The sequence below is a fragment of the Crocodylus siamensis genome, chromosome 2 (genome assembly GCF_052110815.1).
Source record: "Crocodylus siamensis isolate JL-2025a chromosome 2, ASM5211081v1, whole genome shotgun sequence".
In the NCBI taxonomy this organism is placed as follows: Eukaryota; Metazoa; Chordata; order Crocodylia; family Crocodylidae; genus Crocodylus; species Crocodylus siamensis.
The window spans coordinates 136,975,566-136,998,857 of record NC_143396.1 but is presented as its reverse complement, the minus strand read 5'-3'; the positions used below and the strand labels follow the sequence as shown (position 1 = coordinate 136,998,857).

At 46.8% G+C, this 23,292-nt stretch overlaps 1 long non-coding RNA gene across 1 annotated transcript in view; it reads left to right on the top strand.

The window, feature by feature from the left end:
- Positions 1–23,292, top strand: part of LOC149870811 (uncharacterized) — a 49,303-nt gene that overhangs the window by 10,591 nt on the left and 15,420 nt on the right. The window contains exons 3-4 of the long non-coding RNA XR_016440497.1: positions 9,371–9,471; positions 21,601–21,778. This is a non-coding gene — a long non-coding RNA (uncharacterized LOC149870811). The remainder of the gene's footprint in view (positions 1–9,370; positions 9,472–21,600; positions 21,779–23,292) is intronic.

Below are 23,292 nucleotides of genomic sequence, written 5' to 3'. Positions count from 1 at the left end.
CCCTTGGGTCTGAAAATCTGGCAGTGGGAGAATGGTGGTACTGCTCCCCTGTTGCCAAATTTCCAGACCTATGGGGAACCCCAGGCCCTGTGTGCTAGATGGGGTGCCCCATCCTGGTTCATGGGGCCAGGCAGGGGTGGCACTGGTCTGCAGGGCCTGGGCCTGGTTTGTAGAACCTGGCAGGGGTGGCGTGGGCCCCAGGGCCAAATCCCAACATATGGGGCAGACCCCAGGGCAGGGCCAGGAAGGGGCAGTGTGGGGTCCCAGGGCCCAATCCTGGCATGTGGAAACCCAGGACCCAACCCTGGTTTGAGGCATCAGTGCAAGGCCCAATTCCAGTACTTGGGGGCCAGCCAAGGCCCCACAGGGCCCTATCTGGGTGCACAAGGCCTGATACTGGCATGTGGGGCTTGATCCAGCCTGTGGACTGACCCCTATACCACTCATCTGGCCCACAGGACCAAAAGCTTGAGCACCAGTGGCCTAACTAATTAATCATACCTAGATATCACTTCAGCTCAGTAACATTCATAGGCTTAGCTGTTTTGCAACTGGCCTCTGTGTCACTCTCATCAAGGTGTACATGAGCATTTTCTCAGGTGTAGGGACAGGGCCAGCATCCTGAAGGGTGTGCAGCACTTTGTGCAGATGATTATTATAGATGTCTACAGGAGGGCCGTGGACCAGGATAGTGCTAAGATGACAGACTATCCCTTACACGCCATCTAGCAGCTGGCTCATTCCCTTCTGAAAGATCCCAGGTGCAGAGAATATTCTAAACCACCGTTTCTCAACTGTTGGGTAGTGAAAAGTGAGTCACAAGACTATTTCAAAGGGTTGCGAGCTGTGGCAGGGCAGAGGGGTGGCAGGAAGGAGGCAGGGGATAGCTGTGTGGCTGGGCTGGCAGCACCAGAGCCAGTGCCTGTGTTCACAGGGGTGGAGCAGCTGAGAGATACTGCTTGGGGTTGGGGGGGAGGGGCTATGACCAGGCTGCCTGGTGTGGCTTTGCAACCCCAGCCCAGGGCAGGAGGGTGCCACAGGCCTCTCCTCCTCCCCCCAGCCTGTGCCAGAGCCAGACTTGCTCCACTGCTGCCCATGTAAACCAGAGCTGCCACAGCTACCACGCTCCAGCCCAAGCAGGATGGGGGCAGCTGGGGAACCCTCCAGCAGAGTTGGGAGTGGGGTGGAAGGGGGCTCTGGGTTGGGGGTGAGGGACACCAGCATGGCTTGGGGGGAGGGGGAGGGGGCAGGAGAATGGTGGTCAGGCATTGGCAGGGCCAGGGAAGCGTGGGCTAAGACAGGCTGTAGATCTTTGGAAATGGGTCCTGGTAGGAAAATGTTTGGGAACCACTGTTCTAAACCATAAACATTAGAATTTGCAGTTCCCAAATGGAGTAATGAATGTAGTGAAAGTAGATCTCTCTTGAGAAAGTGGCATTTAAGAAAACCCTGAATTGGCAATAGATTTGCTGAAGACTTCTAGCATTTGGCAACTGGTCAAGAGTGTGTTCAGCTGCTGGCCTAGGGTAGCGTTCACTTTCCCCACTCATGTTTTGCTCCAAGGTGTGAATGCATATGTGCGCATCTCCAGAAGGCTTTGCCACTACAACCATGGTTGCATAGGATAGGCATACATCAATCAAAAGGCTCAAGGACTGGCTTATAGCTCCTTGATAGCCTTCTTTAAGAATATTGGAACGTGACTGATGAAGTCCTGCAAGTGCAAAGAGCTAAGCATTCTTGAGCTTGATGGTGTGGGATTGTTTCAGTTTTCCCAATCTCTTGAATGGCCTTAAGAATTATTGGACTGGACCTAAATTTGCAGTTTCCAGTCTCTGTATGAAGCCTAGTTCTTCAGTTGCCTTACAGCTCAGCAATGGTTGTTTGAGGTCTTTGATTATATAGGTATTTTCCCATGTAGTAGCTTGTAATAGTGCCACTGCAGCACTCTGCAGGGATCTCATCTCAGGTGCAAATAGTTTTTGGTCAGAAGGGTGGAGATGAATCAGGACAGATCTGTACAACTTCTCAGGAACGATGGTGACATCAGCTCCCTGTCAATCTTAAAGCAGATGGCAGTAACTCAGAGGGTAATGCCCATAGCCGAACAACTTGACTTGGCTCTGATAACTAGTATGTATCTCAGGAAGGCATTCTCGTTCTTGTTGTTAGCAGCTAGCTCACCCTTGGCAATGTGGTCACCATCTGTTCCCTTAAGTTGCTCAGATCTTGTGTCCTACTTAGCCCAGTCCCCACAGTCTGGAAGGTGAATCGCTCTGGAGCTGGTATCTGAGAGAGAGGAGCCCCTGTGTCTGCAGCTGTCCCTCACCCAGGTTCCTCTGCCAGTCTGTAGAACTCACTCTGAGTTGCCTCACTATGATCCCACGGCTCACACCATGTAACGTTGCTTCTTTGGGGAACAAGTTAATTATGCTAGCCTGTTATTCTAGCATAACAGCAACTCCCAGTAGAGACAAAGGGCACAATTTTATTGTAAATCCACATAGTATAGCCACCCAGCCCAGCCCAGCTCTGCTAAGTGCAGAGTGACTGTGCCCCAGTGACTCCAGGCTACAGCACAGAGACAGAAACTGTGTTACTATGTTACTACACACCTATCCTTGCAAAGATGGTAGCTTGCTTTTCCCTTTGCCCACTCTCCTATAGAAGGCAAGGTGGAGGTGCACCTTGAAGACTGAATCAGAGATGCACAAGCTTTCATGAGCCACAGCTCACTTCATTAGATGCTATGAAAGGACACGCAGAGAGCAGGCTATGAAATAGAAGTAGTGATTTAAGCACAGAAAACAAGGAAGGGGTGGAAAAGCCTCTGATGAAGTGGGCTGCACAAAAGCATTTCTGATTCAGTTAGTCTGCAGAGTGCACCTCTATCTTGCTTTTTGCCTGACTTCAGGCTAACATGGCTAACTGCCTCTCTCTACTCTTCTACAGAGTAAGAGGTCCATGCTATAGATATGTTGAGTTTGAATTCAGCTTACAAGCAATGTGTAGGTAAAAAAAGAGAGAGTTAATTATGGTTAGGACTTGCAAGTAATTTTAGACTGAACTGGTATTGTAAAACTTTACCTTTAGCAGTGAATTTGGATGTTGTATTCATATATGCTTTTGATCTAGTATCCCATGATATGCTTGTGAAAAAATTGGAAGATTGTGGGCTTAACTGCTCAACAGTTTAGTGGGTGGAAAACTGGCTGCACGGTAGGACCCAGAGAGTTCTCATGAACAGATCTGTATCGTCCTGGTGAGAAGTGGCCACTGGTGTCCCTCAGGGATCCATGCTTGGACTGGTGCTTTTCAACATCTTTGTTAATGATTTGGATGTGGGGGTGAAAAGCTTGCTGGCCAAGTTTGCAGATAACACCAAGTTATGGGGGAGTGTGGCCATGCCAGAAGATAGGTTGCAGATACAGGCAGACCTGGACAGGCTGGAGAGTTGGGAGGACCAGAACCAGATGAAGTTTAACACTCAGAAGTGTAAGGCACTCCATCTGGGGGCAAACAATCCCCAACATACCTACAGACTTGATGGTGACAATTTGACTTGCACCACGACCGAAAGGGACCTAGGGGTAGTTATCGACCATCACGTGAACATGAGCTGGCAGTGTGATGCTGTGGCCAGCAGGGCAAACAACACGCTGGCATGCATTAACTATTGCATCTCATGCAAAACTAAGGAAGTGATACTCCCACTGTACTCCGCACTGGTGAGACTGTAGCTGGAGTACTGCATCCAGTTCTGGGCGCCACACTTCAACAAGGATGTATAAAAACTTGAGAGGGTCCAGAGAAGAGCCATCCATATGATCAGGGACTTGCAAGACAAGCCATACGTGGAGAAGCTGAGGGATTTGGGCCTCTTCAGCCTACAGAAGAGAAGGCTGAGAGGGGACTTGGTAGCAGCTTACTGCTACATCAGGGAGTACATCAAGAACTCAGTGAACAGCTGTTCACCAGGGCACCCCTGGGGAAGATCTTCCAGGAGTAATGGATGCAAACTCCTGGAAGGCTGCTTCAGGGTCAGTTCCATGAAAAACTTGTTCACAGTCAGGGTGTCCAGCAGGGGCAACATGTAGGGGGTGCACAGGGATGTGCATGCACCCATGAAAGTGCTGGTGCATCCCCTGTCAGGCCATGCTGTTTAGCCAGTGGGCAGGGGGGCAGGCAGGATCACCAGTGCTCCCCCTGCAAGTGCTGGCCAGGGAGTGGGGCCACTAGCAAAAGTGGCCGTGTCACTTCCGGAAGTGACTGCAGGAGTTGCGGAAGCAGCATGGCTACTTTTATGGTGAGTGAGATTGGCCGCGGGGAGATCTCCTGTGGCCAACAGGATCAGTCACTGGGGGCCTCCACTCGGTCAGTGAGATTGGATGCTGTGGCACCCCCCGCTCCCAGTCACTGACTTAAGAGGCACCAGACACTCATGGTGTCCAGACTGTGGAATAAACTCCCTGCAGTGGTTGTTCAGTCACCTACCCTGGAAGTCTTCAAAAGGAGACTTGATGGTCACCTTGCTGTGGTCACTTGACCCATTGTCTTTTCCTGCTTAGTGCAGGGGGACTGGACCCAATGATCTACAAGGTTCCTTCCAGCCCTGACAATCTATGCCTGTTGTTGAGTTTGGAGTGTGTATGGATGGACAAGGGTTTGGCAGACAGCGTAGGGAAGGGAGTGGAAAAACACATATTTGGACAAGGCATAGCGGCTAGTTAATTTATTTGCTTTTGTTCTCATTTGAGCAGCGTTTGCTGCTTCAGATTGCAGGCCTAGAATTCAGCATGCTGCCTGTCCCCTGTGTCACATTACAAGCTCGAAGCACTCAGCGGCCTGGCATGGTGGGTGTGGAGCTCAGGAGAGAACAGCTCTGCAGCCACATTGCTCCCATGGCTGCCAGTGGCTGTTGCCATAGTGCAGGCCAGACAATGGCCCAGCTGTAAGGAACCAGCAGTGGAGCAGGATTGCAAATTAAACCACAGTGGAGTCAAGATATGCTGGCCATACTGTGCATGGAGCAACTGATGATCTGTCCCAGCCATTGCCTGTGGAGTTTATGAAGGTCTTTCATGCTGAAAGGGGAGGATTTTGTGTTAGCATTGGGATTGGTATTCATTGTCTACAAAGGCAGCAAGGGGGGAATCTGTTTTGTTATTAGTTCAGACTACTGTCTCACATGACACTTTGCTCTGCACCTGGAGAGCAGCAGTCTTCCTCTGCCGCCAGAGAAAGCAGCTGAGAGACATAGCTGGGCACTTGGAGCCTGAGGACTAGCTACATGCCCTTGGCACAATCATGGACTGTCCCATGAAGCAGGAAGGTGGTAAAGAGTTGGAGCTTCACATCAGAGCAAGGCTAATTATTTTCCCTACGGTGGCAGGAAACTCATCTGAGAAGGAGTTGCCTGGAAGCAAGCTGGAGGGCTGCAGTGATGGGGAGTGTGTAAAGACTGTAAATTAGTAGTTCCAGGCCCTCACTCCATATGTGTTTAATCTACTTCTGCCTGCTTTAGCTAGATGGTTGGCTCCTTGGGTGTGTGCAGTCATCTGCTCTATGTCCCTGTAGTGTTCAGGGCAGTGATTCTCAACCAGGGCACCCTTGGGGTGCTGTGAGATCTTTTAAAGGGTGCCTCAAATTGTAAGGAAATAAGCAGGTGTGAGGATATAAGTCCAGGCTCGTGCTCACCGTTGCCTGGCCACTTCCTGGTCCTTACTCCCCAGCCCCTCTGCAAGGAGGTAAGCACGGTCATAATTTAGTTCTTGAAATGGGGTGCTGCTCAATTCCTAGAAGTTATGGTGGGGTGCCTGGAGTCTAAAAGGTTGAGAAATACTAGTCTAGTGCAATGGGACTTCACTCTCAGGCATGATGCCTGCACTACTGTTCCCCAGCCCAAGGTCATGACAGCCTTTGGGTGGTGGTACGTATGAGCTGGATTGCAGTGACAGGTAACAGTACTGTGACAGACAAGATAGAAGGTCACGGAGGCCAAATTGGAGAGGGTCTGATAACAGGGACTCCTACTGCATGGCACAAGGCTCTATGGCAGTGAAAATACTGAAGTCTGGGAGCTCTGTCCCCATTCCTTTGGAAAGAGAGCCCAGGTGCTTTCAAACACAGAACTAGCAAGGGAGGGAGGTGCAAATGTGGGCAGCATCTCAAAGGATGTGCTGGCACTCTAGGCTTGGAGGTGGGCTGTGAGGTCCAGCTCCCCTGAGCATGTCAGTGAGGATGCTCAGAGAGGATCCAAAGGAAGTGGGGACTGCTTACTTGTACTGTGAGCATTAACACAGCTATGCACCAGTGGGGGAATCAGCACAGAAATACCAGTGTCTGCGTCTTTGCTTCACCTTGTAACAGGGATCCCTAGCCCTGTTACTAGGAAGCAGAGTGGTCCCTTTAAGGCCAGAGTCTTTGGAGCACAGCCTGCCAGCAGAGTAGGGGTTAAAGGGTAGCCCTACTGGCTCTTAGCTGACCAGGGCTGTCACATGACCAGATGAGAGCTCAGGACAGAACTATATAAACCCTGGGCTGTGGCAGAGTGCAGGCTCATGAATGCCCCAGGAAACTGGAAGCCATCTCTTCTGGCCAGGGCACAACACAGAGCGACCCGGAGAGGAAGAGATTCAGGTAAGCAGGCATGCTGCCTCTATTATATATATTTTTTCCTTTGTTATTACCCAGGGGCTTAATGTTTATGTTGCAGTTTACCCTGGTGGCTTTGGGATGAGGCTGTAAGGGGAGGTAGAGGCCTCATTATTGCTCTGACAGGTGCAGTTACAGGGGCCAGAGAGCCCAACATGAGAGGGTGCAGCTACCAGGGCTGGAGAGCCTGGAGATGAAAGGAGATTGATTAGAGCTAGTGCCTCAAAGCCGAGCCTGACCCAGTGGGTCTAGGCTAGACGGTTTAGCTACATTAAAGGGAAAGAGGCTGAGATGGCCGAGACCCCAGCAGAGGGAACAATATTCATATAATTCCTGCAAGACATGGGGCACAGTATATGGATGGTATGGAGCTGTGCAATTAGCCCTTAAGGCAGGAGTTCCTCACCTTTGGGTGCTCTGGAGCGAAGACCGGATCTGGGAACCCCTGGGGCAGCCTCCCTTTTGACAGCCAAAAGAAACATCAAGGCATGGCAGGAAAGTGAAGGGGAGACTGTTCCCAGAATTAGATTGGAATAAAAGGGACTCTGGGGTGCCGCTAAGAGTTCTCGACTGCCCTGCAAATGGTGCCCTATTACACACCTCTAAAGCTTCACTGTGAGCACTGATGCTTCAGAGCCCAGGGGTGCTAGTGCTCCATAGGACCAGGCAGTTGCTAGAGACAGGGGTTTACCATCAGAAGCCAGCATTTCAGTGCACCAGGTGTCCTGATAGGAGCCAACGTGCAGTCCCATGGCCATTGGCCAGTACTCAGATGCAGAGCTTCACTAACCCCAGTCAATGAGGTGCAGTCTGGGATGCTAGAGAGCCAGTGAGGTAGCTGAGGCTGAAACATCCTGTCCAGGGCAAGGCTGGTATTTCAGGAAACAAAAAAAGTCTTACAAGCTAGGGGAGTTACCTACATGACTGAATGCTATGGGCAGGAGATGCAGGAGTGAGAAGAACCTGCACAGTTACTACTTTCAGAGCACAAAGTTACAATCTCAGATGGCCCCTGGTAGATATTTCCTCTGCCATAGCTAGTAGAGCTTTCATGAAGAAAGAATGGAAGTAAATTTCAGATGGTCCCAGGATGAGCAAGTGGATTAAATACAGAAACTAAAATGCGATGGTGACTGCATGGAACAGAGGGGTTTTGATTCTGCTCCAAGTGCAGGTCTGAGACCAGTTCTGACCATAGAGTAACCACAATGCAATACATAACCTTTTAAGGAAATACTGTAGAGAAGCACAACATAATCTTTCAGATTATCCACCTGGGTGGTGATGATCAGGAGGCAAGGATATGACTGGTAATGCTGTTCTCAGTTGGGAAGATGAGCCTGCAGAACTGTTAAAGGACTTGCTGTATGATTGCAAGCCAGCCACAGGCACTTTGGACAAAATATGTTTAACTATGTAAAGAGCTAGATTTTGGCTAAAGTCTCATAATGCGCCTATTCAAACCTCAGTGAATTTGAGGGCAGTCTTTTACACTGACTTCAGGAGACTTTGGACTGCACGCCTTATAGTTCTGAAGGAAATCATTGACCTCTGAAGTCCATTGCAGAAATCCCTGGGATTTCAGTGAGCTGGGATTACAGCCCTGGAGTGACTATCTTGTGGCTCTGTCAACATCTGAACTACATCTCATCGCTGGTATTTTTGAGATGGAAGCATTTCTATGGGCTGTACTCTCTTTGCTATAGAACTGCCAAACATCAGGAGTCATGTCCAAAATTGTTTCTGACCTTTCTGAAATCCTTTAGCTTCGTTTTGGATTTCAGCTATGCTTATTTCATTATGCTCATTTTCCCTGCAAGCTCTTCATGGATTTATACAAACAGAACATACCTTGTTTTAAAGCCATACAACGTCTTGAGTTCTGCAAAAAACAAACAAACAAAAAAATGCCCACTGTAATATTTATTCAATTGTTTAACATATTTGCTTTTTATTTTTCTGCTAATTTTCTGGGAAATGAGTTTACTGCCAAGAGAGTTCCCTGAAAATATTCACACTAGAAATCTAATCCTATACATTACACTCATCTATTTGGAACCAGAAATCTAGGAAGGAAATTTTGTTTTCTGTCAAAAAACAAGATCTTCGCATTCTCAGTGTCAAATAGTGCAAAAACCCACTCTCAAACAAGGAACAAACTAAGAGTCAATGGGTGCATCTACATGAGCACCTGACTGCGCAGGAACTGCCAGAACGGTGCAGTCCCAGCATCGCAGGGGTCATTTCCAACCCTCTGAATAGTAACAATGAGCTACTGTGCAGTACTGACGTCACGGTTCGTGCCCAGTGATGCTATGTTACTATAGCAATGAGCAACTTCGATGTAGTTTCTCATGTATACGTGCCAAATCATGAATGCCCACAGTTGCATTAAATAGGATACACATGTATTGTGGGCATAAATATTTCTGCTTCTGAATATAAATGGTTTTGTAACTTCCTTTATGGGAAGACATTTCTATAATTATCCCATCATGGTGTGGGCTTTTTGTGCCACCCTTGAAAGTATTTGGTATCAACCACTGTCAATGGGAGGATGTTATCTGGAGGGAAAAATATTTCTGCTGGAACAAAAATTCTGGAGTTCCTCTGTCACTTTATGTATAGTTTTCTTTACTGTCTGTGGCTAAACACTTTGCAAAGCAGAAAGAGAGGAAATTCTTTGTCATGTTATTTTGCCTCACTCTGCCTCTAGGAAATGCATTTTTCTTGTTCCTAAGGACTGTCCCCACATCAGCAGAAAGCCACAGCCCACAAAGGCCAAGCTGGATCCTACAATGAAAATTCCTCCTGGAGGTAAGATGTTTTTTTCTTGGAAACTGTTTGTACCGTTGCATGTCGAATATAGCAAACAGTGCCATGTTGTGTAGCACAGGTGCCATTGTCAGAGTACTCACGCTGGAAAGCCAGCTCAGGCTACTCAGGCCAATTACTTACGTGTATCATCAGGTGATCACTTAACCACAGGGAAGTGATGCTAGGTTACCTTCTTCTACCTTTCCTGTCTAACATGTTAGTCTGTGATTAGTATAGGGAACACGCTGTGACAGGGGGCTGTCTCAAGGCTGTTCAAGACATTGGCCCACCCACCTGTCTAGGGCAGTCTTCCCTGCCTTGCCTGCCACTCCTTTGATGTTTCCAAAAATAGGTGTTTATAAGTGGGAGGATGCCCATTTGGTTGCCCCGATGCCAAGGGTGAAATACACGGCTCCAAACCTCGACTTATACCTTGTCCTATGCCTCGCAGGTGGCCTCCAAATGCTTGACGCTTACTTAGCCTCTCCAGGGCTGGACTCTGTCCCTATGTTGGGCCTCCTACACATGCCCCATAACTGGGTCTCACTCATGCTGCCCCTTTTACTGAGTCACACATTCTTGCCCCACCCTGGGCCACACGCACTCTGCCCTACTCTGTATGACCCTTCAGCCCTCCTTGGCTCTATTCAATACAGCCCTTCAGGCTTCCTCTTTCATGCTTGGTCCTGACTCCTCGTAGACCTTCAGGCCACCCTACTGTATGACGGAGCATCAAGTGTACTGCCCCATACCCTGGGCTGATTCCAGCCCCTGATTCTTTTTGGCCTTGGGAGTCTCAACCTTGGCCTATCACTCTGGCCTCAGGTGGCTGTTGATATACCTGGACCCCTAACTCAGCCTACAGTTGACTCAGGCCTTGGGTGTCCTGCAGTGTGCCTGGGCCTCACTCTTATTCAGGCCAATTCCCACCAGCCTTGGGCCTTGGGCCCTTCTGGCCCCTGTGCTGTCACCCAAGCCTGTTGGTTTGCTGTCAAAGAGTGCTCTCCTAGCTTTTCCCCTCCATGGGGTACCCACAAGGCAGCAGGGGCTGAGGCTATATGGCGCCCCATTCTTGCCGTTCACCGGGGAGGCACAGATGTGGCATTTCCTGGAGACTGTCCCACCATAGGCAAGCCCACTGCACCATCCAACCCCAGCAGGATGTAATTTCAGGTCTTACTTAGGACCCTCCTCCATCCCCAGAATTCCTACCTTGACCTCCGGTGTTCCACGAACTTCTCTCCTTAGGCTGGGCAATGCTGCTCCACTGACTCAGTTTTATAAGATTTAGCTAGTTCCACCAGCAAATCCTTAAACTATGTTCACGAGGTAGATGATGTTCCCTGCTTGAGACCTCCAGCAGTCCAGCACTACATAAGAGAGGAGGCACGTTAATGCCAGATATTGTTACTTTTACCTTTTGGAGCCCAGAGGAAAGGGAAATCTGGCACACCTATATGTTCCAGGGAAAAATGTTGGGTGTCTACATATGTGGATTATGTGTCTCCCTGTTTATGCTAGTAAGACCACAGTCCCTGTAGTCCACCTGTAAGGGATACTTCATTATACAGACTATTTTATATTGTATTTACTAAATACACCATAATCAGCTCTTGGATTCATTAACAGGAGGAGAGACGACACAGGAAAATCAGTGCAAGCATGATTTTCATTGTGAAAATGATGAAGGTTCAACTGCTCCAGCCAGCAACATGGACACTGATTTGTTTCCTACCAGCATTCAGAAGGTCCCTGCTGTGGGCAAAGACAGCAACTCAAAAGCCTCAGTTACCAAGTCATCTATCTGTACCTTGATATAGCAATCTGTTCACTGCTTTTCAGGATAGTTTGCTCCAGATCCATCTTAATGAAGATGGAGCTGGCTGCCATGGTGCTAAGAGATTTGATTTTAAATATCAGGCAGGAGAAATATCTTCTTTGGGGCAAGGATCACACCATGATGGGGCTCCTATATGCATCTGCATTGTTCCACATGCCTATCTTAGCTTAATTCCAGCTTCCTCTGGAACACATTTAAAAATGCACTGTTTGTAATTCAGAAAGCAGTTATCAAGCAAAGAGAAGGATTAACTGTCTACAAGCTCCCTTCCTCCAGGTTGTTCAGTGCTGTCTCATGCTTGTTTAGAAAGTAGAAAGCCACTAGACTTAAATCAGGAAATGCAAACCTCATGGCACACCCTTAATGCAACCTCAGCTCGAGCCTCTGAATCTTGCAGTAGCTTGATTCGCTGGTAATAGCCTGATTTGGCCTGATTCACAGAAGGCATATTTACACTGCCTTTGTTGTGAGTCTGGGAGGACCACCGAGAAGCCTGCCTTGCAGAGATGTACTGATAACTAGCAAGGTTTGCACCCTGGGCAAAACCCTGCCAGAGTGGAGGGTGTGCTGAGCATAGGGGGAGAGGGAAGCAGGGGGAGTCTTACCTGCCATGGAAACACAAGGTGCTACTGCTATTATAGCAGCAGTGTGCAGTCCCTGCATCTGGCTGCTGTTGTTGTTGTGGCACAGACTCCACTGGAGATTTCTATTCTGGTGCCCCTTCTAAATGGGTGCATGGGACTGGTACCCTGATCACCTACCCCTTGTTATACTACTCCTGCCCTGTCCATCCACTCTTACCTAGTATATTCCAAGTCTGGAAACTAGGCAGTATAACCAGCATAGCACAGTCCTGACCACAAGCCAAGATGCATGCCCAGGACAGACAGCTTGAGAGCTGTGCTGATCATGTGTTTAGGGCTGCACCACACTGGCTATAATGTCTAACTCCTGGGTTTTGATGTGCACTGAGAGGGAACTCGTGGGCAGGGCATGCTTCTTGGTAGCACCCCTGGCTTGCCAGGGAAGCACTGAGGTCATCCATAAAGATGAGGTCATAATGCATAAAAGTGAGGAATGACTAAGAGAGTGTGTCATTGTTTGTGTCCATGTGCAGGCTGAAATTCCAGGCTGCACCTGCACGCGTCCTGCTGAGTTTGCTATGTCAGATGGTGCTGGGTGGAACAGTTGAGCGAGAGGATTGGCAGGGCTGCCGCTGTGATTGAGGAGAGAGGCCCATGTACACTGAAGGAGCAAGTCTGCCTCATTCCAGTGCGGGATTCTGTGGTTTTGGAAGCAGTGGGGAACAGGGTTATTCTTCCCATAAGGACTGTCAGCGGTCTGGCGAGACACATGCCTGAGGTCCCTGGAGGCTAGTAAGGGAGAAGTGAAGGCAGCATCTCAGTGGGAATCCTCAGAGCAAGGCTCTGGGGGCAGTGACACCTCATGAGGCAGGGGTGGCTTGGGTGGAGCAGGCTTAGTGCTCAAATGTAGACCAGGTGTTGGTTATTCCTCTGCTATATCTGACTAAAATCTAATCTGACTTCAGCTAAGAGCAGGAGTTTGCTTGGCACTATTCATGTGCTCTGCTCCTGAAGTGTTCTCTCACAGAGACTTTCTCTGGTTCAGCATTTATCCAGTGCCCAGCACAATAGGATCCTGGTCCATGTCTGGGGCTTTTTGAGACCACGGTATTCCCAACACTGAAAAGGGTAGGGTGCTGGAGTGGGTGGTGCTGGCATGCAGTGGGGAAGGGGGGACACTGCTCCAAGAGGGCTGGGTCAGGTCACATTGCGTGGATAGCATGTATCCTAACTCTTCAATCCCTGCCTGATGGCAGATGCCAGACAAGCTTTTGGGCACAAAGTGCCCTTCCTCATGCCACTTTGATGAAGGGCACTTTGCATGAGTGGATCCAGGATTTCAGAAAGGGGTGCAGGGTGTGGGAGCAGTAACCTGCGCTGCAGAGGTGGCCACACTCCAGCTTCTAACCTCCTCCCTGCCTCACCCCACACTAGGGTGACCAGACTGCACCACAGAAGCACTAGCTGGGGAATTTTTTTAAGTCCCTCAAGCAGGTAGGAATCTCTTCTCCCTTCCCTTCTGTGAGCATTTCCCTCCCCCCACTTCCATTTTCCCTCCCCTGCCTGCTGCTGCCGCTGTCTCTGATGACTCAGAGGCCATGGGGATGTATGGTTCAGAGCCAGTTCTGCCCCACTGCAGCTGGGCTGCACATTTGGCTAGAGACATCAGTGGCAGTGGGCTGGTTCTTTTCCCCTTCACCTGCTCCTGGGCTATAAGGGAACACCAGAGGACAGGACAGGGAGGAGGGACCCACCCACTACTGCCGCTGTTCCTGGTTGAGCTCTGCTTTGCAGAGCCTGGCAGGAGTGAACAAAAGTGGTTCTGGAGCTTCTGCTCTGCCCCTACCCCTGCCCCTGGGCAGCTGGAGACAGCAGCAGCAGTGCACAGAGGCATGGGGAAGAGAGGGGGGTTTCCTTATTTGCTTCAGGGACTGAAATAAAAGTTCCTAGCTGATCCCCCCACAGTGTTGTCAACTGAAAGAAGCGTGTGTCTACATTATTGCACCCCCCTGGATCCACCCCTGGCATGCAGTACCTGAAAATTTCCTTAACATTTCTCCCAATTATACAGTTGGTCCAGTAAAAGATTTCACTAAAAAATACAATACAGCTATAGAAACACTTCAGCCCTTTTGCTATTTTGAAAAAGTTAATGACTTCTGAATTCCAGGGATTACCTATATTTATCAAACCAGCCTGATAACATTCATTGTCACGCTGACAATCCCCATGCTCAGACCAATTTAGCCCAGTTTACATGAGCTAAGACTGATGTGGTCTTGCCGCAGTAAGTTAGTATGAATTACTGACAATATGGGCATGCTTCATAATTTTGGCCAAGAGAGGGAGCAGTTTTTGAATATGTCAAAACATTTTATCTTTACATCCTCTAAATGAAAAAGATTATTTATATAGCTTAATGCAGGGCTTTTGAATTCCTATGCCTGGGCATTCTCTGGAAAGGGGTGTGGTAGCAAAGGCAGCAATAGAATACAGGGGGGTGCTGCACAGGTTGGTGCCATCATTAGGGAAACAGGCAGGTACACTAATAGGCGGAAGAGGGCAGAGACTGGCAGGGACAAGGCAACAAAAAAGGGGCAGTGACTCAGGACCTCCCCTCTGCTTGACAGTGGCCAGACCTTGTGTTTCTCTCTACACAGACCATGCCAGTACCCTGCACAGTGCAGGAATATTTGCCTACCTGAAAATTTCCTGAGCATTTCCAGCATCTCAGTGGGGCTGTAACTCTGCTTCAGGCAGCTATAAATGGCTTCTGGTTTGGGGGGTTTCAACTCAGTTCAGCTAAGGACAAAGCCACCGTTATCATCGAGCTGCTTAGGAGAACGCAGTGGGAGATGCAAGATGGAGAGATACTGGCAGGTGCTCTGCACATCCTGGAGAGAGGAATGAGAATGAACAATTTACCATGCACCATGGCCTCTTAGCATTCACACTATAGGTGGCTGGAGTTTACACGTGCCAGGTATCACCTTATTGTGGCACCCCCCTTCCCTCAACAGGCGTATAGGTGCCAGAAGGCAGGAAATGCCACATTTTGATTGAACATTTGAACACAGATGATTAACATTAGCTCTGCCAATGCAAGCATGAGGGAGGTGAAGGGGGAAGATCTCTTATACAATCCCATCCTCAGCAGGTGAGTCTGGAGAATGAGTAATTCTCCCTGCATGTTGAGATGTTGAGAATGCCTCCTGCATTAAACAAGAGAGCAGAAGACAAAGGCGACCCACAGGATCCAGTGATAGATGAGAGGAGAAGAAATTCTTACCTTGTACGCATAGGCAGCCTCCTTGATGGAAGCCATGGGATGAATCCTATGGCCCTGAGACTCTCTGCAGCCTGGGCAGGTGGGCACCTGGTTCTCTTTGCGAAACAGCTTCAGAGCTTCATGGTGTATCTCACACACTCCTTCTGCCCTTGGAGCTCTGCCTTCCTGGGTCTATAGCTGTTTAGAAATTTCCACCATATTCTTCAGCTGCAGGGTGAGCCAGAACTTTCTTCTCTGGCACTTTTTCCTGTGCTGAGGACAGGGGAAGTACCTCACCAGTGTTGCCCAGCAGTGGATGTTGTGGGCTTGGCAGAAACTGTGGCCACACATAACAGTCACAGGCTCTTTAAAATCCTCCAGGCAAACTGGGCAGGTGACTTTCTCCTGGAGATGGTGCCAGGGGTCTGCAGCAGCCATTGCACTTCTGAGGGCAGCAAGGAGGCAAACTTTGGTCTTGTTCAAAGCAGTGGGCTTTTGCCTCCTGAGACCAGATAGTAGCCAGGCAGACAGTCTTGAAACCAGATAGGAACCAAGCAGTGCCCAGAGCCCAAGGACTTTAAGGTTTCTGCGCATTTTATTCTGCTTGCCTAAGAAACCACCCTTAGTCTTTCATTTGCAAGGAGCTACTGCTTCTCATGGGACTCAACTGTCCTGAGATCCAGCTGTAGTTTAAGTTTTCCTAAAACTAGGAAGCCAAATTCATCCTAGTGCTGCCAAGGGCAGCTCCTAGCCTGCATACCACATCGTCCCTCCTGCTACTCTGCCCCTTAAATCATTATTAACAATCAGCTGGAACTAATAGAAGCCCCAGCGACTGGTCATAGATGATCCAGGTTGGTGGACCATTTCCTTCTGATGCCTCTCACCTTCTCCACATGGCCCTCTACCTTCAGTCTGCCCAGTGTATCATTTGTCCCTGGCACCCCAGTAGTGGTGCAATGCTGGGTATACTCCTTCTACAGCTAGGCCCCATCTAGTAACCACAATAATACTGGCCTCCTCGCTTCAGACACAGAAAGTGGAGATTTAAATTAGGAGACTTTGGGCCTTGAGGCTGTGCCAATTGATTCTCTACTGTGCTGAAAAGCAGGGTGTGGCACATTAATCAAACCTTAGTTCCTTGTGACAATATGACATGGTCCAGGATTTTGTGTCAAGATATTTCTGGCAATTGCAACAACCCAGAAAAGTCCTTTTAAGCTTCTGTTCAAAATGCAGTTAAAGGAGGGAAGCAGTGATATCACTGCAAATGTAAGACATTAAGTAGGGTCTAGATTGTAATGCCCTCCCCTCAGAGGTGTTGATACTTTGTACACTTAGTATAAGGATGGTCTCATAGTTTTTTAGCTAGCATTGTCTTGGTGCAGTCATGATAACGCAGGAGCTATGCAAAAAGCAAAATTAATTTGGTAATATTTTTTACTGGACTATGTGGATAGGAGAGATGTTAGAAAATGTTTTTGGTGTGACATGCCCTTCTTCAGCTCTGAGAAAGAGACAGATGCAGCCTAAGATAAATACCAGGTAGAACAATGACTTTTGTTTATGCAGCATAAATGGTCACTTAAAATGGGCAAGAGGGCAGTAAACTTGTCCAGCAACAAGAAATTATCAGAAGCAGCTACGAACCAAGTAAACAGCCAAGAAGCTGTTGAAATAGATACTGGTACACTTAATTATGCAAAAAAAAAAGACCATTCAACAGGGAAGAGGGCTGCTATTACCGGTGCAGTACAGAGAAATTAGCAGAGGGAGTAGATAAATGTAATGTAACTATTCCCTGTTCTCCCACTGGTGGTGGGTGTTTCTTTCCTTTTTTTCTGTGAGAATTAATTGTTTCACCTACATATTTTCCATGAGAGCATTTGATGCACCGGATGAGATATAGCACGTTCTGTGACAGACGTGTTCCATGGATTCTGATAGTATATTTGGGGAGTGCATTGATGGTGGTTATGGTGAAGATGTGTTGCCAGGTTTACGTTTGAGCTTTAGGTTTGGTCCTGTTCTGCTTGGTATTTGTTGATCAGCAGAGAAATTCCTTCTGATGATGAGTTGGGTGAGGCTGGGGGTTATGTGAAAGCCAAGTGATATTGAAAAGTGTGTTAAGTGTCATTTTTGGGGAAGAGAGAGAGGCAGTTTGCTGGGAAGGGTAAGAGCTGTGGTTGTTAGTCCACTGCAGGTCTTTTGAAGACACAGAAAACAACAGAAATAGAAAATGCAGGTTTTGTCACTGATATTGTCTCTGTCACTGCAGCTCCATTGAACTTCCCTCACCTATTCCCCCTTGTTCCCCAAAAATCTTCTTATAAGACTCCCCAGTAAGGTGATGTGTGTGATAGCCCATTCTCTCATTATTTTGTTCTCCAATATGCATGCAAAATCTTGGTGCATTCATTTCTGATCTTGTATACCAGACATGGTCTCAGCACAGCTCTTAAGTATTCCAGTTGGCCTTGTCTGGACCGCTTCAGCCTCTTTCTGCCCCATTTATACCTTTCCCGTAACATTTATTGTTGTAGGTGGCTGGAACACATTGTTATGGGAAATGTATAAATGGAGCAGAAAGAGGCTTTCTCTTTAATTTACTTTCTTACAGTTTAATTTATAATTGATGCAGTCTTTTTAAGCCAGAGGTTTGTTTTGTTCATAAATGACCCAAGCAAAAAAAAAAAAAAAAAAGGTTAATTCTTAACACAAGCAAATAAACAGATAGAGGGCCATATATGTGACTCATCATTGGCTCAAATTTATATCTGATAAACAAGATCTTACTGATGGCTCCTAAAAATAAAGATGACTGAAACACAAAAACATGTATAAAAAGAAAAGAAGCATGCCTGATACCATTGTTTTGCAATGTAAATTCTCACAGCTTCCCCACTCTCAGGTGGTGTGTATGTGAGCATGCACACACCCACTGATGGAGCAAAGGAACTCAGCTTTGTTGAGCACCTAATCTATCTGGATGGCTAATTGCTCAGTAGATTCTGAAGCTCCTTACTGCACATAGTAATGTATCCTATGCTCAACTAAGCATTCTTTGTGTTCCCACTTTCTTGCCCTAGAGGCCCGGTTTATATAAATGGATATTAGATTGCCTTCTTATCTGCTCCATTACATTCTGATGTTTCTGAGTTAGAGGGATTTTGGATGGACGGGACATATTTTGATCAAGCAATATCCAGAGGGTATTTGTGCTACATGTGCAACATTTAGAAAATTTAGAGTATTCTTAAAATGGGCAATAACTTAAGATTTCCTAAAGGGACCCTTTTATAATAAATAGATGGCTCACATCTGAATCTTTGTCATGAGAATTTTAGGAATGCGCTGGGTGGCAGATTGTGGTCTTGCTTTGTAATATTTCTGGGCTAAACATGATTTGTTACAATAATGTTCTATGCCTCTGTTACCCTGACTTTCTTTCCTTTTTGTTATACCCTGGCAAAGAATGGGTTAAGGCTGGTGAATTAGACCTGGGAGTGTAGGTGTGGCTCTGTATTAATTGTCTCAGCTACTGGGTAATGGGTCAAGAGTACAAGGAACTAATCTGTGGATGAATATACATTGGAGCACCACTGAATTCAGCCCCCAGCACCTGGAGACTTCTTCCTGTTTCTGTCTAGCACACAGCAAGGAGATAAAAGGAACCTGCCCTGAAAAGCCAGCTTGAAAAGGAGGATCCCAAAAAGACACAATGGGGCAGGATGGCAGGCCAGGGAGAAACTGATGTTTCATCAGAGAGGTGTTAATATAGGCTGATGCAAGAGGGAGAGACATCTCTGTGTATATTTGTGCAGACAACTGCTTTCCAAGGAGACAGAGTATGCAACTGTTGAAAAAGAAAGGCCATTATGTAGGTTCTTAAGAAATTACCATCCCACCTGGCTGGGATATGTTTCACTATATGCACAGATCACTCACCATTTGTGGCTTTCAAATCAAAGGTGAAAAAGGCCAAACTGTTGTGGTAGAACTTGGCTACGGAAATTATTTGTGTTAAAGGAAATTCAAATATTATTGCTATTGCATTGTCATGAAAGTTCAGGGAGCCTGAAGTTCCACAGATCTCACTGATGATCACAGAGTGATCCTGATCCAATTTGTTTTAAAGGGGAGAGAAATGTGACAGACTGGTATTTCTTTGTAACAGTTCTGGGTTAAATGCATTTCTTCTTTTTACAATGCTGGATGCTTCAGTTGCTCCTTCTTGTATGCGGTTATACTTTTAGAAACCCTGAGCAAGACCTGGAAGTGAAGATAGGGCTCTGAACGATGTGTCTTGTCTACTACAGAATGGTTCATTAAGAATATAATGGACTAATTTGCAGACTGGCTTGAAAAAGAGATAGGAAATGAGCTTCAGCCCACAAAAGTTTGTGCTATATAGAAAGACAGACAGAAACACTTTGGTTAGTCCACAGGGTGAAAATCTACCTTGCCTTCTACTTGACTTCAGACTAATAGTGCTAACTACATGTCTTTGGTAGGACACAAGGATTCTACTGGCTGTACTTCAATGAATAAATACTAATACATACTGTTTTGTTTAAGAGGAGTTGCATGCTTCGTTACATGCAATATATGCCTTTAAAGAGTTAAGTTCCTTTTCAGGAGGCAAGCCCCAAGTTAACTCACTGGCAGGGTCACAGAGATAGTGGTGTGGGGGCTGCAGAGCTGCAGAGCCAGGGCTCCTTCCATGCTAGAAGTGAAGTCTGGGCTGACTTCAATGAGTACTCAGAGAGACTGTTCTGAGGTTGGAACCTCCCAAGTTACAGCTTGTCTGAGGAATGAATATCTTTTAGTTTGTATGTAGTCCTTAGTTGGTCAACATTATTAGTGAGAGTTTGAACTGCTTGACATGAAGACTAACACTTAAAAGTTGCTTAGCTGCACTATGACTCTGGGATGGCATGGGGCTTTGGGTACAGTTGTCAAGGTTTCCTTTACAGGCTGGGGCTGAAGCTTCTCAAGCGAGGCTTTATGGCAGATTTATGAGTGACTCTTTCAACCACAGATTAAGAGAGATTTTCTCTCTTTTTTGTCTAACTCCTGGATTTGGACTGACTCCATCTCTGCAGTATCTGAACATGCTCTTAAGACAGGTCTCAACAAGAAGGGCCAAGTTGAACAATCCTTGTATACATACATGGTGTAGTCCCACACCACAGGCTGTGCCAGTGAAATGGAGAAGTGTGCAGAGGAGAGCATCTTTGCATTAACCTTGAACATTTGAAAGAGACCACATTTTTCAGGTTCTGTGTCAGCCTTTAAGGGCATCCCACAAACTCAGAAATGTCCCAGTGAAATCAGCTGGCTTACAGTGCACCAGGAGGTCACCAGTTTGTGTGCCTTTTCATGACTGTAGCTGTGTTTTCTGCTTGAACCTTCATCGGTTTAAATTCTCACTGATCTCTGGATTTAATACAGGGTTTCTGAAAACAGCATGATGCTGGAGGCCCCTAAGTTATCTTTATGTTGTCTGGAGCTTGCATTTCTGGTGCATGCCTATACGTTTTGCGGAGGCTGGCCTTCTGTTAGCAGCACACCCAGCTGATACATCATGTAGATATTACTGCTTTGTCTGAGGGCATTGTGTTGCATATGTCTCCAAGAGACCTTTCCTCCCTGCTGGATGAGGAGTCCCAGTAAGCCTGGAGCGTTCTGTCTCCTGGGTACTGCCAAGGGTGGAATTGTAAGAGACTGTCCAGGACTAGTAGATACCCCACTTTGGAGTAAGGAGAATTGGACTCTCACTCTCATATCTGAAGGCTTAAGGAGCACCATAGGTGCAGATGCTTTCACACCTGCATGAAAAATCTGCCTTTGAGCAAAGGCATCAATTCACCTGATGAGACTGACAAGACAAAATCAGAACCCATCCTTAAAAAATATTTTGTGGCTTTTTTTCCCCACAGTCAATAGCTGTAACTTTACATATAACAACAACCATGTAACAATGCCTTGAATCATAGGATTTGGACTTTTCTTCCCAAATGGCAAAGCTAGAAATCACTTTAGAAATGCTAGTGGTAAAACTCAAGCCATAAGTGGTTAAAATCCAAGCTCTGAATCAAAGCTAAACTGGTCAGTGTCAAAGTAGCATATGGTGCCCTGGTTAAATGGAAAGTGTATCTATAGAGAAGAGAGAAACTGTTGGAAAATACTTTGAAAAGCAAAAATCTAAGGCTTCTAGGGGATCAAAAATGCTCTGAAACTAACATACATCTAGCCTGAATAAAATAATTGATCAACACATTGCCTAGGGATACTCAGGTATGCCAAATGAGACAGAAGAAACTTTTTGAATACCTGGGAAAACAAATAACATGCAACACATTTCTGTACCATTTGAGGAAACTAATATTTAATGCATCTGGCTAATTATATGCTTTCCTTTTGCAAATGCTTAGGACTGAATAATGAATACAGTGAAGACCAGAAGAAGAGGATAGTTCAGAGAAAAGAAAATGACTGTGCCACTCAGTCTCACAGAGCAGCATTTTCAGTGTTGGAAACCAAAAATTGCATTATTGGACTCCCTGACAGAGATAGTCAACCTTGCACATTTCTGGTATCAAGTCAAATAAGGTACATATATACCATTTTAATGAGGCAAAAATAAAGCTTGAATCTAAAAATAACTAAGGCAAGTTTTAGAATGAGAACATAGTGTCTTAACAGGATGAGTAAGAAATGTAAAATTATTTTGCCCTTTCCCATTATTTTCTGAAACTCATGATGTCCTTCAAATGTGTCATAAATGATGGCAATAGATGGCTCTGATGTCCTGATAAGAAACTATACATCTGATTTGTATGACCTGAAGCTGTACAGGCACCATCCTCTAAATTGTGTCTTGCTTTTCCTTTTTCCTGGGTCTCAAATGGTACCATTTATTCACATAACACTTCATTTTCCTGATCTTTTTCATAGATTTCATAGATTTCATAGACATTAGGGCTGGAAGGGACCTCAAAAGATCATCGAGTCCAGCCCCCCACCCAAAGGGCAGGCAGTCAGCTGGGGTCATAGGATCCCAGCAAGATAAGCATCCAATTTGCTCTTGAAGGTGTTCAGTGTAGATGCTTGAACCACCTCTGATGGCAGGCTGTTCCAGACCTTGGGGGATCAGACAGTAAAGAAATTCTTCCTTATGTCCAGCCTGAAACGGTCTCGCAGTAGTTTATGACCGTTTGACCTCGTCATCCCTTGGGGTGCTCTGGTGAACAGACGTTCCCCCAGATCCTGGTGGTCACCCCTGATAAACTTATAGGTGGCCATCAGATCACCCCTGAGCCTCCGTTTTTCCAGGCTAAAGAGCCCCAGGGCTCTCAGCCTGTTGTCGTAAGATCTGTTTTCCTGACCTCTGATCATGCGCGTGGCTCTTCTCTGGAATTTCTCAAGCTTCTCCACATCCTTTTTAAATTGTGGAGCCCAAAACTGGACGCAGTACTCCAGCTGCGGCCTCACCAAGGCCGAGTACAAGGGGAGAATGACGTCCCGGGATTTGCTTGAGAAGCATCTATGGATGCAAGCCAGCGTTTTGGTTGCTTTAGTAGCCGCAGCATCGTATTGCAGGCTCATGTTCATCTTGTGGTCAATGATGACCCCCAAGTCTCTTTCTTCCATCGTGCTAGCCAGCATAGCACTGCCGAGCCTCTAAGGATGCTGCAGGTTTTTCTTCCCAAGGTGGAGAATCTTGCATTTTTTTGGTGTTAAACACCATCAGGTTCTTGTCCGCCCATTTGCTGAGCCTGTCCAGGTCAGCCTGGATCACCCACCTTTCACCTGGCATGGATGCTTTGCCCCAAAGTTTGGTGTCATCGGCGAACTTGGCCAGTCTGCTCCTGACTCCAGTGTCCACATCATTAATGAAGATGTTGAACAATCTTTCCCCTTCTGTCTTTCTTAGTATACATAGACACACACACACACACACACACGTGTGTGTGTATTGTGTTACAATATTATCTATTGACTTCTAAAATATGAGGAATACTGAAGTCTTGGCTGGGCTCTGGGAATATATAAATATATATACTTTTGCTTCATTACTCCATCAGCAGTTCCAGCCCAGCCAGCAATGACTGTAAATTAGCTGT